General features: G+C 47.8%; 1 protein-coding gene across 1 annotated transcript in view; it reads left to right on the top strand.

Moving 5' to 3' along the window:
- efl1 (elongation factor like GTPase 1) overlaps positions 1-19,480 on the top strand; it is a 72,308-nt gene that overhangs the window by 18,526 nt on the left and 34,302 nt on the right. The gene's annotated exons all lie outside the window — the stretch shown is intronic.

Genomic DNA, 19,480 nt, shown 5'->3' with positions numbered 1-19,480 from the left:
CCGAGGTGGTGGGAAGCAACCTGTCTCCAAACAAACACCACTGACTCGGAGTCAGAGCGAGCTCGGAGTGCTCGTGTGAACGCAGTGAAGTCGCACGCCTGCTGTAAACTGTAAATGTGAATTTCTGTGTACATTAATTATCATGTTATCACAAAGAGACGGCGTGTTTGCAGACGCAGAGTTCTGAGGTCGTTCTGTAGGTTTAAGGTTTGAACGGAGCTCTGTGACCGTCCTGTGATGAAACCATCGAAGTCATGGCGAGACTGAAATCAGGGATCAGCTGAGCGTGACGCTCATTTTCTTATAGTCTCCTGTTCAATCAAGAAGAGGAGTCGCCCCCTGCTGGACACTAGGAGGACTGCAGGTTCTGTAACAGGGTCTGTGGGTGAAGCTGTCAGTGTTGGTCAGCTCATAGCTTCACGGATCATTTGTCAGCAATGGGAGCTGCAGGAGTGTGTTTGTCACTTAGAAGCAGAGACTCGGGGACGCTGCAGTACTTCGCAGCCCGACATGTGTTTCTCCTCTGCATACCTCACTCCTCAAACTTGTGACCTAAATTCTGACTCAAACCCAGATTCCCACATCACGGCTTTAAAGCTCGCTCCCCTCCAAGTTTCTGTGAGAACTCCTGCTTTTTCCACGCACCGCCTTCCTTCGATTCAGCTGATGACCGTACGCGTGCTCGTCTGACGCTCGCGCTTGTATGCGCGTTATCGATCTGCCTCTGTGATCTCCGTGGACGCCGCTGTCTGCTGGCTTTGTGTCTGTACTGCAAACATGTTCATCAGTGACCTTTTTCATTTAAACATTCAGACACACATTACTGTGGATGCTGGGGGGGGGGCTGCGTGGGCTCTTTATGAGTCATTTCTGGTCAAGTTGCCAAAAAGCAGCTTGGACTCTCTGGACGATGGGCTCGGGGTCAAATTCTTCAGGTACAAATCATGTTTATTATAAACTAATGTTTTTGCTGGCACAGATTTTTCTACCGTGGCTGATGTGAAAGCATCGCTGCGTCCTGACACGTGACTGAATGCTGGGCGAGTATTAAAAGTGTCTGTGCACCAAGATTATACACAAAACTCCACAAAAAGACATATTTGCATTTTTCCCCAGGGGCATTCCTGCATGCACGATGTCGTTGAAATGCATTTAGCATATTTATCTGATCGCTTTATGACAGGCTCACAGCGATTCGTGAGTCCAGCTTTGGTCTGTGGTGCAAACTGTTGAATTTCTTTTTCTGATCATGTCACCTTATTGCAGTGTGTGTGTGTGTGTGTGTGTGTGTGTGTGTGTGTGTGTGTGTGTGTGTGTGTGTGTGTGTGTGTGTGTGTGTGTGTGTGTGTGCGTGTGTGTGTGTGTGTGTGTGTGTGTGTGTGGGGACCTAAATCCTGGTCCCCATAAGTTTGAAGGCATTTTTGAGAACCGAATGTGGTTTTAGTGTCAGAGTTACAGTTGGGTTGAGGCTGAGAGGCTGAGCCTTCAGAGAGCTGTGCATGAACCAGTGCTGCAAACCTGAACGAGCTGAAGCATCGCTGAGAGGAAGAGAGGACCAAAGTTCCTCCACAGAGATGAGACAGACTCACAGAAACATCGGTGCAGGTCACTGCTGCTGAACCAGGATCTCCAGCCGCTGGATCGTGACGTTTTCACGTGACTCTGAATCTTCAAATCTGTGTCCGCTGTGCAGACGTCTGCTGCACTTTAAGCGTGTGCGCTGCGTTCAGTGCGGTCCCCGGTGCAGCATCGATCTGACTCACATTATTGCTGCTGGATGCTGCTCTGGGTGCAGGTGGGACCTGTGTGAAATCCTCTTGTGAGGCTGTCATGAATAATGAAGCAGGCGTGCATTAGGATATCGACGCGCCGCCATCAGTTGGCATCAGCGAAGGAAGTTATCAATAAGCCCATCTGCCCTTCAATGGACGTCGCAGCTCGTCTCCTCATGCAGCTTTGACGCCTCACAGATGGGCCGTAATGATCCGGGACTGCTTCAGACTCTGGATTAGTTAAACCTGAGTTGGACTGACAGATGTTTGTTGTTGCTGTGACAGCAGATCAGTCTGTCCAACGGTTTAAAACCTTTACTGACACACACTGCGTGAACAAAATGATGAAACGTTTACCTTAATGTAGCGAGCCCTGTGCTTTATTAGACCACCCAGTGTGAGGGTTACAGTCAATCTTTATTTTTATCTTTCTTTAAAAACAGTAAATCACATTATTATTATTATTATTATTATTATTATTATTATTATTATTATTATTATTATTATTATTATTATTAGATTAGCAGTGATGAGCATTATGAGTTTTACTGGTTGAATGTTCTGCTGGAATAATTTCAGGCGTCTCAGAGAAGTCGGCTCAGGTTATTTCCTGGATAAAAAACAATATTTTAGTTTAAAACTTTCTAAAATATTTGTGGTCTAATAATTTGATAAGACGTTTGCTAATATCATATTTGGATGCCTGCAGAGCAGATCCGTCAGACTGAGCTCCCAGGCAGACTTCACAGGCTGACAAAGGTTCATGTTTTCTTGTTATTGTGAAGATTTCGTTCTTTTTAAAAAACAGATATCTGCTCGTCTCAGGCTGTGGTCTGTATTTGTGCTGCAGCGAGTTAATGATCCAACACAGACCAGCGGGTCCACGTCTGAGCGGCTGAAGGAAAACAGAATGAAGTTCGGAGAGGCCCGGTCCTGACCTGAAGCCGACTGAGATGCTGTGGCACGACCTTAAAGAGCAGTTTGTGCTCACGACACATCGTTGAGATCATTGCTTTTGTTTTGCTCGGGGTGGCCGTAGCCCCGGAGGCGGAGCAGGGCACCCACTAGGTTGGCGGTTGCTTGAAGCCCTGGTTGCGCTCCGATGTGTCGATTGGACTGCGAGCGTTGGGTAGGAAGCGCTGGTGTGAGTGAGTCGTGCTGCTTGAAGAGCCTCGAGCGCTGCAGCAGGCGCGGGAGGCAAACATCAGTGATGGATGTTGCAACTTCTGACTAGAATAACTTTGGCGTTTGCTGCGATGGATCGGCGCTGTCGAGCGACAGATTGCTGAGCGCGTTGGGTCGCACTGGCCCTGCAGTGCTCGGTTGTCATCGTGGATCGTAGTCTTCACACTTCTATACTTTTCTTGCATGACGGTGCTTTCTCTGCACAAACCTGTTGCGTCTGTCGTTTGTTCGACCCGTGGATTCTCTCCAGTTTCTCTCTTTCAGGTTCTTCTGCTTCTTTTTTTCCTTGTGTTGAAAGTAAGGAAACATTTGATAGAGATGGAGGAAGCTCGTTCCTGCTGACGGCGCCGAGTTTTTCAGTCTTGAAGGAAACATTGAGCACACAACAAAAACACCCACAGTGTCCTGTTATATCCCAGTAAAGGGGATTATTTTTCCAGTGATCACACTGGTGAAAAAGATTTTTTCACACTTTCGTATTCAGCCCCTCTGAGGCTGCTACAGTGAAACAGCTGAACGTGTCCTGTAAACTCGAGTTGTGTAAAAGTTGTTTGCTGTCGGGATTAAGATGTTTCTTTGCCCTTTGACCCCCACCTCTCTGAAACACCTCCAGCCTTCTCGTCTGTCCCGGGCAGCACTCGGAGAAAGCGGCAGAGAGCTGCTGGGTGTTCAACCTCCCGAGGGAAGAGATTGTCTGTTTTCTTTGTAACCGTGATGTTAGTAACGCTGAAATCAGACACAGCTCGTTTCTTCAGGGATCTCGGTGCGTTCTTCTGAGAAGCCTGATGACTAAGCAGAAAGTTGAAGCGGTGGCAGGCAGGGTGGAAACAATTTCTGTTCTTCTCAGATCTATGAAAACATACTGTCTCTCTGTGAGTGTTCGGGCCATGTGGGAGCCATCATTCCTGTCCTGTTAGTGGACCGCGGGCAGGGAGGAAGTTGCCAGCGGCGCACCAATGTGTGCAAACCCCACCAGGCTTGGCCTTGATTAAACCCCCATTATTATCTGACGGCTGGAGCAAGTAATTGGACACGCACACACATGCACGCCCCCCCACACACACACACACATGCAGGTGCACGCACACACGTACATGCGCACACACACACACGTGCACATGCACGCACTTATGTGCACACACACACGTGCAGGCGCACACACACACGCACATGCACACACATGCACGCCCCACACACACACACACGTGCAGGCGCACACACACACGTACGTGCACGCACATGCACGCCCCCCCCACACACACACACATGCAGGTGCACGCACACACGTACATGCGCACACACACACACACACACACGTGCACATGCACGCACTTATGTGCACACACACGCGTACGTGCACACACACATGCACATCCACACACACACACACACACATGCACACGACTTTCTCACAAACATACACAAAAGCAGCATTTGATGTGGCAAACATCATTTTCCAGTTAACCACATGATGGCACGCTGCACAGGCTGCAGGACAAAACGCTGTGTTTGTCTTTGTGTGTGTGTCTGTGTGTGCCCCCCCCCCCCAAAAAAAAAATCACGACTGTTTTAAATGAGTAACAGAAAGCAGAAAGATAAAGGAAAGGCAGCTGCTGTGCTGTGTGCGCAGCATTGTGCTGCCTTCCCTCCTTATTTCCTGCCAGCTGTTGGAAACAGCAGCCTCAGGAAATGAAGGCCTCCCATCATGCTTCAGCTCAGTTCAGTTTTAACCCCCGTCCCCTCCCCTCGCGTCCTCGGGCAGCCTCGGGAGGCTTTCCTCTCCAGGTGAGCGTCAGGTTTCACTGCAGGGTTGTTGTTTATAGAGGGGTTTGGTCAGTTGATCCTTTCTGTGTCTCAGCTGGCTCAAAATGTTTGCAGTGGATTAGCACACATGCACTTCTGTGTTAGTTTAATAGGACGAGCGATTGCCACAGAAGTTCTGCACGTGCTGAAGCTCTCTGTGTGTCGCGCGAGCCGGAGAGAATTATTACCTGCCACCGTGTCTTTGTGCAAAGCTGGTGAACATGTGGTGCAGCACGGAGGTGGAAACACTGCAGGCACAAACATGGCGGCGAGCATCATCACCTCACTGAAGATTGAACTTCCTGTTTGTGGAGTTTGCGTGACATCCTTGATCCAGGTGATTCGAAGTAGGCAGCATGTGTTCACCCAGTGTCACCTGTCACTCCCTCCAACCCTGTAAAGTTCACAGAAATATTGGATGCACAGACATGTATGAAGCAGGAGAGGAGGTCCACTTTAACAGCGATGAGTATCGACCGCTTTCCTTTGTTGCCGTCTTGTCTTCGTCTGATGTCAGTTACTCGAGGATCTCTCTCCTTCTGTCACATGCTAACAGCTCCTGCAGGAGGCTAACTAGAAAACGTTGTCTCGCAGAGATTAACCACATCAAATCTGCCTGCAGCTCACATTTTCATGCCGCGCTCACATAAACGATCACAGCGTGGAGTCTGATTCAGCTCGTCTTAAACAGAGCAAAGTGATTTAGGAGGATTTCTTGCCGTTCATCAGACTTCTGGGTAAAACACTTCTGATGATTATGGCTTTGTTCTTATTCTATAAACGTCTTCTGTTTAGTTATTCATGTCACAAACACTGGTGCAGTCCCATAAGATCACTGCTTATTTATGTGTGACCTTGTGTTGGAGAGGCTGCGTTTCACAAAGAAAGAAGGAAACTAATAACACGGCGATGGCCACGCCCACTGGGCCCACCTGCAGTTTGCAATGCTCGTGTCATTTCTGCTTTTCTGTCCTGGTGCTTATTTGCACAGCCATGCGTTTTATGTGTTTATCTGATGCTGCTCGGATTGCCAGATCCTTTATGAGATGCAGCCCACGCGCTGCATGCAGTTTCCACACAGAGTGCGACTTCAGCTGACTCGTGTGAGGCAGACAGCTTCACGTTGTGCTTCTCAATTCACAAATGAAATGATATGAAAACATTTTCATCAAACGAAGCCGTCCTGAGCTGGACAACAGGGAGAGAACCAGGACATCATGGAAACGGTCAGTTTGCACACAGACCGGCTGCTGGTCACGTGCAGAAAGGGTCAGCGATGCACCAGGAGCACCTCGGTATGCAAACTGGAGCAGCCAGGGAAAAAACCATTGACCTAACACTTAGGAGTGCCTCAGTTGCATTTGGTAATAACCTCGGAGAAAAGTCACCAGCCAGGAACTACGACGATTGATTTTCCTCATCACCAATGAGACTGCATCGCTGTCCGTGCTCGTGTTCACGTTTCCCATCGTCAGACGTGACTTTCTGTTTAGTTTTAGTTTGATCTCACCTCAGATGGTTATTTTAATCAACTGGTGTCCTTCCAACTGTGGAAACAGTTTTCATTTCCTGTTTCAGCATCAGGAGCAGGAAGCTAAAGTGCCGTACGGACACGCCTGCCGCGTCTCAGCTCTGCGTCCTGGCTGAGCATCGCTGCAATTCAGCAGCGTCAATAAGAAGACGGTTGCACCTGATCGACAGGGCAGAACTTACCTGGCCTGACCGCAGCGTCATCCAACACCTGTTGGAGATGAGAGCTACACCCTCGCCCACCCTCGGCCACTTTAACTCCACTCAGGCTGAAACCCCTCCCCCTGAAGCGTGCATTCAGTCAGTGAGTGGTTGCTGGGGGTTATGGCGCTTCCCGAAACCCTCGCCAGCATTACTTTGCCCCAGCAAACGCTGACTCACCTGCAAACACAAACTGTCCGCTAAGCAGTAACTGAAAGTGCGTCGCGACGTAGAAACGGAGACTGTAGTCACCTTCAAAGTAAAAGCTGCACTTTATGTTGAACTGTGTTTGGTCACCTGGATGACGCCACGCTTCAGATCGACAGAATCAACTTTTTGAGGCCAAGAAGAGATGTTGCTGTTTCTGATCACAGGAGTTCAAATGTTTTCAAATGTCATCTTAAAGCTGAAGTGATGTTGATCCATAACTTCTGCGCTCAGGACATTTTGAGTTGTGTCTCAGGATTGCAGGATCTGCAGTGAACGTGTTTTTCGTGTCTTCGCTGACCTGTATCGACGGTGTCTGTTTTTGCTGGGTTGAAGTGCATCTTTGGTTAACGTTAACGGCAGAAATGATGGCGTGTTGTGACCGAGCTGTGGAAACTCTGTGAGCACCTTAACAAAAGTCCTTTGTTTGATCCTCTTTGCTGTTTTCGATTAGCAGCGTGCATTCGAGCGGCGGTGGGATTTATCTGCCGTCGCAGCTGAGGGAGAGTACACGGCAGGCTCGACGGCGTTTGATGGCGAGCTTAGTAAGGCCGACCGTTTGTCACAGGGGTTAAAGACGTGGGCAGCGTCGAGCGCTAATCATCGAGGCCTAATGTGAAGCAGCTGCGAGAAAAGCCGAGTGGCTGGAGTCGGTCCTGGGGGAGGAAAAAAGGGGGAAAGACAGAAAAAAGCAGTGAAGCGAATGATGCTGATTCAACACTGAGCGACTTTATGAAAACATTTGTTTTGCATCAGGCTCTCCCTCTGCGAGCCAGCGGTGACGAGCGACCCAGATCTTTAACAGGAAGCGCCGACTGAATGATTTCACTGATGCGAACCGCACCGGGCGATGGCAGAGGCCAGCCGGGTTCGTCTCGGCGCAGCTCGCGTCGTCAATAATGCCGCTGTCTCCTGCGGCGTTCGGACGTTCAGGCGTCTTTGTAGGACACCCCCACCCCGTCGCTGCAGAGGAGAGTTTGGGCTTTTTGATCTTCTGTCTGGGAAGTGTTGCTGTTTTAAGAGGACACTTGAATGTGGGGAATTTTAAGCCTGGTTGCATAAAGCTCGCCTTTTTCCTCTTAAGAAAACATTTCGGCACTTCAGACTCGTTGTTGAGCGTCCCGCTTACGGTCAGATGATATCGATTTAATCTGCGCGCTGTCAGACATTTGTTTGCTTTCCAGCTTATAGCTGAATGCAGTGGATTCACCCAGAGTAGATCTTTGTTCCTCTACAGTAGAAATAAGTGTTTGGTTGGTGGGCGGGATTGTTGACGATTCAAATAATCATCAATGAATCGTTTGTGTGTCTGTGACAAACCGGGCAGCAGAATCTCTAAAATGATGCATTTAGTGGGCAAACTGGAGAAAGCACTGCAGAAGAAGAAGAGCAGGAGGCTTTCAAAGGAACAGCTCACACGTCGCGACTTCTCTGTCATCATCTGAGAGCAGTTTGCGTTCGCTGGAGCCCTGCAGACACTCGTGGTTTCTGTGAAAGTGTGGCAGTGCCGGTTCAGCTGGAACATCTGTCGCTGGTGTTGGAAACAGGAGCACAAAAGTCTCAATGTTAAGACTTAAAACTTTGTGGGAGCAGCTTATCTCCTCAACGTCTAGTCAAGTCTCATTTTTTCACTTTTATAAAATAGTGTATTAACAGATTCGTGGGAGCTAAACTTGGAAGTCTGTCAGGAAACGCTGTCCATGTGACTTCAGGCTCCATAAACTGAGCTGGTTCAGTTTCACAGCTCAGATGTTGATGTTTAATTTATTAACCAGCTAGCTCACATTTTTGCAGTGAGCTTTGCCCCCGGGGGCAGCACGGTGGTCAGATGCTGGACAGTCTGACCGTCGGGCTGATCCGACCGCTGCTGAGACGTCAGACGTGCCGCAGCTGCGTTCTGAAAGCTAACAGCAGTATCTCCGTCTCTTTGCTGCATGCTGCTAAAAATATGCGCCGAGTCTATTTTTGACAGAAGGAAATAAAGAATCTGGCAAATATTCCCAAAACTCCACGTAATCCAAACTTCCCACTCCTGTAACGCGCTCAGTGCGACTGGAAGCCACGGCGGACGGAACAAACCGTGTGAGCGATGTAAAGCATCTGCTGGTGGTGAAGTCAAAATAAACACGAGACTGGAAAAGTTCACTTCTCTCTGCTTCACGTGTTCTCAGTGTGAAGCCTTCTCGTGACGTTAGCATCTCACTCTGATTAAAACTGAAAGTGATGAAACTGGAAACTTTTAATCATTAAAAATCTGTGAAAACCAAGTTACACTGAACCGAAAACAAACGTACAAGAACTGCGAGCTTCTCACGCGATCGGCTCACAGCCAGCATTACTGCGTGACGGAAAAGTGTGACGTGGTCACAGACACACCTGACACTCCTGAAGGTAAACGTGGATATTCCCATCATTGAAAAAGTGCTCATATAATCATATCAGAGGCAGCGGAGTGCCCACACAGTCAGGTTGTTACAGATCTGACCAGGAAGTAGTCTGGCCCTGTCACAGAGGTGCTCCTGTGCCTGCACCTCAGCTCGCAGGTGCTCTCAGGTGTGTCGCTGAGCTGAGCCGAGCATATGTCTGTGTGTCACGTTCATACTTCTTCAGTTTCTTTCTTTTACTGTTTGACTTGAAACGAACAACAGTGAATGAAAATATTCTTCTTGTTATTCTTCATAATAATATGGAGTGAAAATCCTCATCAGCTAATCAAAGATGGAACCAACAATGTTAAAAAGGAGAAAAAGTTCATTTCTAAATAAACCGTGGGCGTGGTTGAAGCTCCGGCCGTGATTCCCCGCTATGACCAAGAAGTTCGCTGTCAGTGCCAAGCTCGGATTTTAGAAGAACTGTGGCGGAGCGAGTACAGATTTTGTTTTTCGGAGAGCGCGTAGTTTCTATAGCGACCCGCGTCTCTACAGTAGAAGGCTGCCGTTGATGACCTCGTGTGTCAGCGAGGAATCGACTTCGGTGCGATCTGGCGCGGGATGGGGCTCCACGCCGGGCCCGTGTGCGCATGTGCGCGTGCAGCAGCTCCTGACTCATCCGTCTCTTCCTCAGTCGTCCTTGACACAGTTTCCAGTCCCAGCCGAGCCCTGCTGGGATCCCACAGCCACAGAGCGTTCTCCACCTCATCAGTCCTTCGCTCTCCCCGTGGAAATTTATTGACCACCTCCTCCTTCGTGCCCCCTCCTCTCCTCCTCTCCCTTTCCCTCCCTCACTGCCTCTCTCTGGCTGGCTGATCTAGATTTTTCTCCTCAGCTTTTCTTTGCTGAACTGTAGCCAAGATCTTTGAAGCTCACATTAAAAGGCCGCTGGTCTGTTTGGGAAAGATGCAGCTGAGAGGAAAGAAAGAAACACGTGGAGGAGAAGAGCAACGATTCCCTGTCATTAAAGAAAATAGGATCTTATTCCTGTACAGAGGAACATAAACAGGTAAGAACAGGTAAATGTGCAGTGCATCGTTTCACTATGATCCACGTGAGCAGCAGCTGTGACCTGTGGCCGAGCTGAAGGCGCGAGTGTATCTCAGACCGTGCACACAGGAGGATGATCCGCATCAAAGCTTTGCTCCCACAGTCGTGATGATGGCGTAGAGGGGTTTTCTGGGTGGGGTCCTCTGTGGCAGCGATGGCAAATGAGGCTTAAACTCAAACTCTGATTTATTTACAAAGCAGATTTAAAAACAACCCAGTTTGACCAAAGTGCTGCTGAGAGACGACCGAACGGATCAGAAGAAATAAAAGAGTAGAAACAAGAAATAAGTCAACATATACAGAGAAACGCACAAGACACACAACGAGCAAATCAGACAGGACCGAATGTCATGGAGCCGAGATGAAGGTGGGACATGTAAATACAATGATCAGGGGGAGCGATGTGGCTGACCCAAAGGATGGAGAGGGTGTGCGTGCGTGTGTGTGTGTGTGTGTGTGCGTGTGAAAATAAATGAGTAACACCATAAATAACAACAACACCACATGTCAGGTTTTCCCCGACAGCAGGAGTCGGCCCTCAGGAAGCAGCATGTAAGAACCTCTTAATGTTTCTAACAGATAAACCAAACCGAGCCCGTTTTAACCCTTTAAACCCGTCACCGGTGATGGGTTAGCATTTATAGCAAGGGTGGGTAACTCCAGGCCTCGAGAGCCGGTGTCCTGCAGGTTTTAGATCTCACCCTGGGTCAGCACACCTGAATCACATGATTAGTTCATTACCAGGCCTCTGGAGAACGTCAGGACATGTTGAGGAGCTAATTTAGCCGTTTAAATCAGCTGTGTTGGATCAAGGACACATCTAAACCTGCAGGACACCGGCCCTCGAGGCCTGGTTTAAAGAGTAAATTAGGTTAGGGTTTAAAGGGTTAAATAAAATATCTCCTTTTAGTTATTAATGAAAAAACTACAAATGAAGTGTAAAAATCGGAGACGTGTATGACCCCAGCTGTGATCTGTGGATGGTTGAAATGAATTAAACATTCAAAGTGGAAAATGTTCATTTCCTGTCCCAGAATACGAAATATTAAAAAATCGTTTTCGCAGACACAAAAATAAAGGTGGGCGTCAATAGGTTAGAGGTCATGACGACTTCATGGACAGAGGCTTCAGAAAGGTTGAGCTTGGATAGTTCACACTGTGGTGTGCTAACCCACTCTCCGTGTCGCCCACCACTCCCTGAGCTGTGCAAGTAAAATGTTTGCATTTGAAACTAGAAACGGACGAGTTTACAAACATGGATCTGCTCTAAAGGAGCGTTCGAGCTCGCGGCGTCAGCCTTTCGTGACGATTTCTTCCCAGCGAACGTGACTGAAACATGAACGTTTCCTCTTTCCACGTGAATTCTTCTTCTTATGGAACAAGAAATCTTGTTCTTGTCTCACAATGAAGGAATCAAACGCACATGAGACTAACAGGCTCTGTTAATACACTTGTAATCTCTTCACTTTCTTTTATTCTGTGCTGTGTTTCCAAAAACAATATAAACCAGTTCTTGTACACAAACTTCCTTTGGACGAATGTCCAACACGAACTTCCAGATGTTGTTGACGAAGTGGAGCCAGCAGACGGACACGTTATGCCTGCGACATCGGCACAACTTTCATTTTAGGACGATTCATCAAACGAGATTAGACGTGGAGAAAAGACGACGGTTACGAAATGTTTGCTGGTTGCTATCGTCAGTGACTCACAGATATTTCCCAGCCGTGGGTGGATGCTTCATCTTAGTGTGACATATTAAGTCGTTGCAGATGTGGCTGATGGGACTCGTTCTTTCAGACCCAGCAAGGCAAGGCAAGGCAAATTTATTTGTATAGCACAATTCAACAACAAGGTGATTCAAAGTGCTTTACAGAGACATTAGAAACAAAAACAAATAAAAAAGCAGCAGCATCTCCTTCTGAGGTTTGAGGACATCTGTTGTCCGACTGCTGTGTTCCCTACAGTAAAACTGGGCAGGGGCTTTTTAGGGAGGGGCTTATTTGTTTAAATTCAGTACAGTACCTGGAATAATATCAGTGGACTGTAACAGCTTTTTCATACCACAGGGGAAAGTTGCACTCTTTTTAAGCCCCGCCCATCGCAAGAAACTAAATGAAAGTTAGTAGTGCAGTCTTAAAAACAGAGTTGGATCGTTGCTTCTCGTAAAGGCTTCGTTCTTGTTGCTGAAGTCTGATTGGCTGCCTGCCGTCCCCATTTAAAACAATGATGCTCACAGTAACAACGTTTATTTCGGTGTTGGATGACTTTGTGATTGGACACGCTGGATGACGCTGTTGAGGCTGGACCAATCAGGTCGCCTCAAGCTGGGGCTTCTTTTAAGGCGACTGCTGAAAGACGAGTCTGCCTGCAGCTAAAAACACCTGGCAGCCTCGGGCAGCATGCTAATTATGTCTCACCTGGTTCTTTGTCACTGTGTGTGGGGGTGGAGCTTCTGGAGCCCCACCCACTGTGAACATCCTCGAACAACTTTGCTGTCATCCTCCGTCTGTTTTTTTGCTGCTCCTGAATGCAACACAGAGCCCCTCCCACCTGTCGCCACACTGTTAGCTGCTAAGCTGGCTAGCATTACCCAGCATGCCGTTCAGCGGCGTAATTTAGGAAATGTGCTGTGATGTTTCCCCTCGGTTGTGATTTATAATTATTGTTATGAATGTTTATGAGTCATGTGATCAGGACCGTGAGGGTGCAGAGGTTACACAGGGTCGCTTTAAAGGCTCTGAGCTGCCGGCAGGTCTTTAAACACATTGGTGCTGAACACCGCACCAATGCGCTGGTTTGTCTCCCGTCTTTGTTGGCGCTCTGCTGTGTTGTTGTAGTTCTGGGTGTAGCAGTCCTGTCTGCGTTCTCCTCGTGCTCAGCGTGTAGGTGGGTCAGGATGGCTGTGGAGTTAGAAAGTCACTGGCCTAAATAGACATCCAGGAGAGAGTGTGTGTGTGCATGTGTGTGTGTGTGTGTGTGTGTGTGAGACTGTGTGTGTGTGTGTGTGTGAGACTGTGTGTGTGTGTGTGTGTGTGTGAGACTGCGTGTGTGTGTGTGTGTGAGACTGCGTGTGTGTGTGTGTGTGCATGTGTGTGTGTGTGTGTGTGTGTGTGTGAGACTGCGTGTGTGTGTGTGTGTGCATGTGTGTGTGTGAGAGACTGTGTGTGTCTCTGGCAGCTGACTGCAGGCAGGTGGCTGTAGAGCAGGGCAGCACAGCCCCCAGAGTTTTACCCGCTAACCTGCATTTCCCGCTCACCTCGGTTGCTCCAGCTCTGGCCCGTGACCCGGCCGTGGACGCCGATCCAGGACCTGGCTGACCTCGAGCCTCTGCATCACAGCCGTTCCTCCCCCTCACTCTGTCTTCTCTGTTGTTCGCTACGAGAGCTGCTGGCCGCCTGCCCTCATTCTTTGTCTGAGCCACGCGGTGCAGGCGTGCAGGCAGCCGCTCCGTGGCCAGTAGATGGCGTTAGCGAGGAGGAAAAGCTGCTTCGCTTCTGCCTCTGACACTCCAGACAAAGAGAGCAGAGACAAAGGCAGAGCTGCTGGGACTGAGCAGCGGTTTGAAGGAACAGAGCAGATCTCTGTTGTAAAAATGAATGATTGTTATTTTGACTTTTATTGCTATAAAATATTCAGTTGCTTCTAAAACACTTCAGCTTCATGTTGATGGACTGAAAGTGACAGATGAGGAGTCAGTGATTTTATCTATTAAAGAAATGTGTGACAGACCTGTGCAAACAGGTGACTGTGGCTCAGGAGGCGGAGCCGCTCAGCTACTAACTGGCATGTTGCTGGTGTGACTCTGGCTCTATCAAAGGGTCCTTGGGCAGGACGCTGAACCTCGAGGTGCCCCGATGTTTCCATCTGAGTGTGCGTGGAAAAAAGCCGACCGAGGCTTGTAATAAGAAAAAGTATTTAAGTACCAGCACATTTACCATTAGATCAATGCAGGATTTGGCTGCTGCGGCCTTCAGGAAGTCAAAGATGATGTTTGCAGCGTTCTGTGACAGAGACGGCTCCTCATGTAGTCTCCTCTCCTGAACTCGACTACCTTCTTTCCTTCCTTCCTCATTTCCTAGTTCTACCAGCCAGCCCACTTCCCCGTGGTACGCGGCGAAACAAATACTCGTTTGTAATATGTTGCCAGATGTGATCATGAAGTTTGGCGGCTTATTCTTGGTCATCCAGGTCACCGTAATCCCGAATACTTCATTGGAGGGCAGCTTGACTTTATTTCGGTTCTTCCAAGCTGTTCCACCTCTCGGACACAGCTTGGAAGCATTTTCTCCAACGATGTGAAACGCCACATTCAGGGTCCGTCCCAGGACGAGTAATGACATCAGCGCTGTTAAAAAGATCCTGATCTTTAGAACTGAAACCTCTCAAATAAGAGGTGAAAGGTCATGTCAAAAAGAGTCCCCCCCATGCTTTGTGATCTCTCTCTGATGGATGCCCCTCCCTGATCATGTGGATTCCTCGTCCTGTTCTTCCTCCCCGCCGTCATCAGTGTGAACTGAACAAGCCGTCCTTTGGTACGCGGTGAAAAGAATACTTTGCCAGATGTGATCGGCCTCAGCGTGTAGCCACGTGCTCGGCTGTTGGCAGCAGCGAGGAGCCTCCATGTAGAGTTCGGGTCAGTTTGACAGAAGCTGTTGTGCCATGTTGAGTTTGAGGTGGTGAAACGTCAGAAGGACACCTGAAGGAACAGGTCGGACCTGAAGTCGGGTCGGCTTTTTGGTTGTTATGCCGTCGGTGGATTCTGGATGATCGCGCCTCAGATTCGGATGCCTGCAGAGCTCGGCACATCAAACAGGAAGCGTAGGCCGGGAGAAAAATCTGCTTTCTGACCTTTTTAGATTTAATTCCACAACTATTGAAAGTAGATGTGTTTTCTTTATGAAGCCAGCAGCTCTCCTGACATTTCAGCCTCCTCTTTTAAAAGACACATTTGTGAGTCATGAGTCTGTCTTGTTGGAGCTGAAGAGGAAATATGTAGTCTGGCTGTAAAATGAGATACAGCTAAGATCTCTGTGCAGTGGCTTTTTTCCCTTTTCTTCTTAAAATAGCCAGGACCCCAACTCCCTTTGGTGTAATAGCGAGGAACAACAAGCGTCTGAAAGCTCCGCCGAAGTGGAAAATAAAGGCTTTTAGGCTCATTGAGATGACTGATGCTGGCTCCGTGTGTCGTTCGTAAGGAATAACAGGAAGTTTCTTCAGCTCTGTCGTTTACCTTTCACAGATGCGCACATGTTAAAACGTTTAACAGCGTGTTTGCTCTGAGATGTAATGTTTCTGGTCATTTCTGATGTATTGAGTGTTTAAACCTGAATGTGAGGAACAAATGTTCCGTTCTGTTGTTTGTGTCGTTCTCCTGCTGCCAGCTCGCCACATATTCTTGGCAGAAAGACAGGACTGCTGGAATAAAAGCTTTACACGCTACCTTCGGTGATTTGTTGCTGCCGCAATTTCTACAAATTACATTAAAGAAAAAAAATGTAGTGGGGGAAACGTCCCACTCTCCAAAATAGCTGCGCTTGTGTTTAATTTTCCTGAGTAATTAAGGAGCGTGAGCAGCGTTTCAGCTGCTGAGTGGTGGCAGCAGCAGTGGGGAAGAAGAACGATCGTCCAAATTAGGCCGTAATTTGTTAGTCAATGAGTTTGGTCAAGTTTGGGAGTGAGGGCTCAAGGTACCGAGACAAGCACCAGTGTGCTGCAGTTTCTACTGACTCTGTTTAGCTGCTGATTTCTGTCTTTATTCTCCGTCGTCCTGCTCACCGTAATCCCAAATACTTAATTCGAGGGCAGCTTGACTTTGTTTCGGTTCTTCCGAGATGTTCCACCTCTCACCTCTCGGACACAACTTGGAAGCATTTTCTCCAAACACAAAATCTTGGTGCATTTTTTTTCTTCCTGGAATCTACCAGAGTAGCTTTGGATGACTGATGGTTGAAAATAATCCTTCTTTATCTTAAACTGGGACTCGGGACAATCCCTGCGCTCCTCCTCTGTCTCAAGGAAAACATTTTAGCTCCTGCCCCATTAAGCCAACTGTCTTCTAATTGGCTGCCCCTCACAAACAGAAGGTTGAAAGGTGGGTTCATGGAGCTTCTGTCTCCGTGACGTCGTGCAGATTCCAGAGTAGAAACGACGATGTAATGACAGTAACGCTATTATCAGCTGAGTAGAACTGAGGAAACTTCTCAGATGAGAGGTGAAAGGTCATGTCAAAAGGAGTCCCTCCCATGCTTTGTTTGTGATCTCTCTTTGATGGATGCCCCTCCCTCATCCTGTTAAAAGGGGGTTCTTCCTCCCCACCTGTGAGCTGACCAATCCTTGAGGATTTGGACACAGCTGATGATTTACACTTGATGCATGCATTGGGGGCAATTTGGGACCCTGAGGGATTGACCCCCTGACCTTCCAGGTGGCACACAAACCCTTATGTGAGCCGTCACTATCATTTGACAGCTAACCCAGGTTTGGATGGCAGCATCAGCCGTAATCTCACGTGTCCACAGTCCACTCCTGGTGCTCGTGTAAATCGATACAATGCCAGGATTAACGTATGAAAAGAGATCTTATGTGAGCCGTGTTGAATTTAAGGATTAATCCTTCCATGTTTACGTGTAGGCCCGCGATCAAATGGCATGAAGAACTGAGGGAGCAAAGTAAGGTATTGAATTTCCTCCGTGTTCAAAGTGAAGCTGAACTTCAAAGTAAAAGTATTATGTTGAACTTTCTATGCAGCAGAAAACATGTTTGGTGACAGCTGGACAAAACTCGACTGCTGCTCAGTTAACTCAAGTTTTTATGATCATATTTACAGATCTGCAGTGAAGCTGGCAGCAGACGTTTTCTTTAATAGATTTATAACCAAAGCACCCTCGAATGCAACGTGAGGAGTGGGCGGGGGGGCTTTATGTTTGTCTCATGCGTCAGACCCCCAGCTTTTAAAAGCCAACGCTGACTGTGGTGTGAATGTGTGGACTGTTTTGTTCTTTGCCCAGGCATGTATCACACTCTGTTGACGTATGTCAGGCTTCCAGCCCCCTTACCATCACACACACACACACACACTCAGACGCACTAACGTTCAGTCGATCCCAGCTGAGTCATGACAAAGGTGTTTAGACGGTCACCGGGGAGCCTGTCAGAGTGGCGTCGTGAGGCCCACACAGACACCAGGTGAGCTGTGTCGCTGGGAGGTTGGAGAGTCAAGCATGGACTTTGTTTTTGTTCTGCAGCAGCTCCACACTTTGTAAAATGAATGATTTAATAGAAGGAAGAGTAGTAGTCCACTTTATATCAGAGCCAGTTTCTGTGAGTTCGTGTCTGATTTGGGCCGTACCAACTCCTGAGGGCAAAGCAGCTGCTAAATGTACTCAGCAGCTCATCTCTAAATGTGTGCGTCTGATGTTTGGTGTGGAGCAGGTGGTGCAAAGCGGGTACACCAGACCTTTTTGTTCCTCACTCTGCTGGGCCGTGCTGCCTGCAGCAGCCGGGAACAACCTCGTGAGAGGAGTGAGAGTGGACGGAAACATTACGAGTGCTTTCAAGTGGAGACGGCTTCCAACTCCCGTCCTGCACCTCCGGAGCAGGCGAAGAACAAAGCTCCTTCAAGGCTGCCACATGTGCACCTCTGGGATGCTTCCAGTCTTTCCCGGGAATACCTGATAACATGTAAACGAATCAATTTGCATGTTTCTGCGACACGGTTGCCTTCCAAGAGCCCGCCGTTAGGTCCCCGTGAGTTTTAACATCACATGATTCAGCTCTGCTTCTACAGTCTGCTGCCGGCGACGTTTACTTTGAGTAAACTAGCGAATGAATGCATGCGTGAGTCCACGGATCCACATGGATACTTGGATGCAGATTAGTGACTGTTTTTCACGAGAACGTCAGTTTGGTTTCTCTCTTGTGTTTCTGTGAGCGTGTGACCAGTTTAGTTAATCGGTCTACATCAGGATCAACTCCAGCAGGGAAACGTTCCTAAGTTGGGAAAAGCATCAGCTACTCGTAAAGGTTTTAAACAAATCTATCCACACTCAAAGGAATATTCATGGCAACATGCTGTCTTTAAGTAATCTGATAAAAAAGTAAAATAATCTTTTTTACGACCCCCTATCGAAGTCGAACGTTTTCCTTTCATCTTTTTTCCATTTTAAAAATACATTTTTTAGCTCTATTAGAACAAAAACCTTGTTTTGCTCTCAGAAAATGGTTATAATGTATAAATATGCAGTGCAGCAGGGTTTCTTCCTCTCTGCTAATAATTGCATTGCAGCACCTCCCCAGCTGGAAATGATCCTGTATGAACAGAACTTTAGTGTCTTCCACAGCGCAGTGATTGTTTAATAGCTGCCACTGTCTGCCAGCACAAATACAGCTCAGCGCACGAGTTTCTGAGGACTCCTCAACATCCTCGCTCAAAGTTTTTTCACCGGAAGAAAGAAATGTCCCACAGTTACGTGTCAGATCCACAGCACACTCGTCCACGGGGCTAAATGTAGGCGTTCGGGGGGTTTATTAACCTGAAACCACCCACAGGTGCCGTAATGAGCAACCTCGGCTTTCACTCGTGTCTCGGCTTTCGTGAGTGTGTGTGCATATGCTGGGGTGAAAGTGTGTGGGCTACATGACGGCTCCCCGGCGACTCTGTCTGGACATGTTTCCTCATGACTCACCCAGAACCTGCTTATTTTCACCAAACATGGGTTTTTGACGGCTGAACGAAGACCGGATATTTTCAGCTGACGATCCAACTGTGGTTAAACTGAAGTCAGTCGTTCAGTGCTAAGATTTAAAAAAAAATTGCAGTAATACAAGAAAAATCATCATTAAAGTGCCTCATGATACCAGGACGCGTATTCATACGTTAGACACGTCTGTATCTGCAGTAGGGCATCGTCACGGATTTCTGTAATCATTCGATTTTGACTGTGACAGTCAGAAATATTCTAATTCTGATCATTTATTCGTACATATCCAAATATATTTTATCTCTGTGCAAAGCTGACCCTTCATCAGAGCTGTGAGCATCACAGCTGAAGCGTTTGTGTCAAAGTAACTGAGGCTAAAACAGAAACACATGAAGGAGATTTTCCTGGTCTGACTTTTTCCTACAGATAACCTTAAAAATATTCTGCAGTCGATCAAAAATGGAAGAAAACCATGAATCAGCTTCTGAACCTGATGTTGCTGAAGTTACAGAGGTTTGATTAGAGACTCAGCTAAGAGTTTTGAGTTTGGCATCATTTTAAAAAGCTTATATTTCTGCACTGAACAGCAGAAATGAGGCTT

Source organism: Astatotilapia calliptera, chromosome 1 (assembly GCF_964374335.1).
Source record: "Astatotilapia calliptera chromosome 1, fAstCal68.1, whole genome shotgun sequence".
NCBI lineage: Eukaryota > Metazoa > Chordata > Actinopteri > Cichliformes > Cichlidae > Astatotilapia > Astatotilapia calliptera.
The sequence above is the reverse complement of the archived record's forward strand: the minus strand, read 5'-3'. Positions and strand labels throughout refer to the sequence as shown.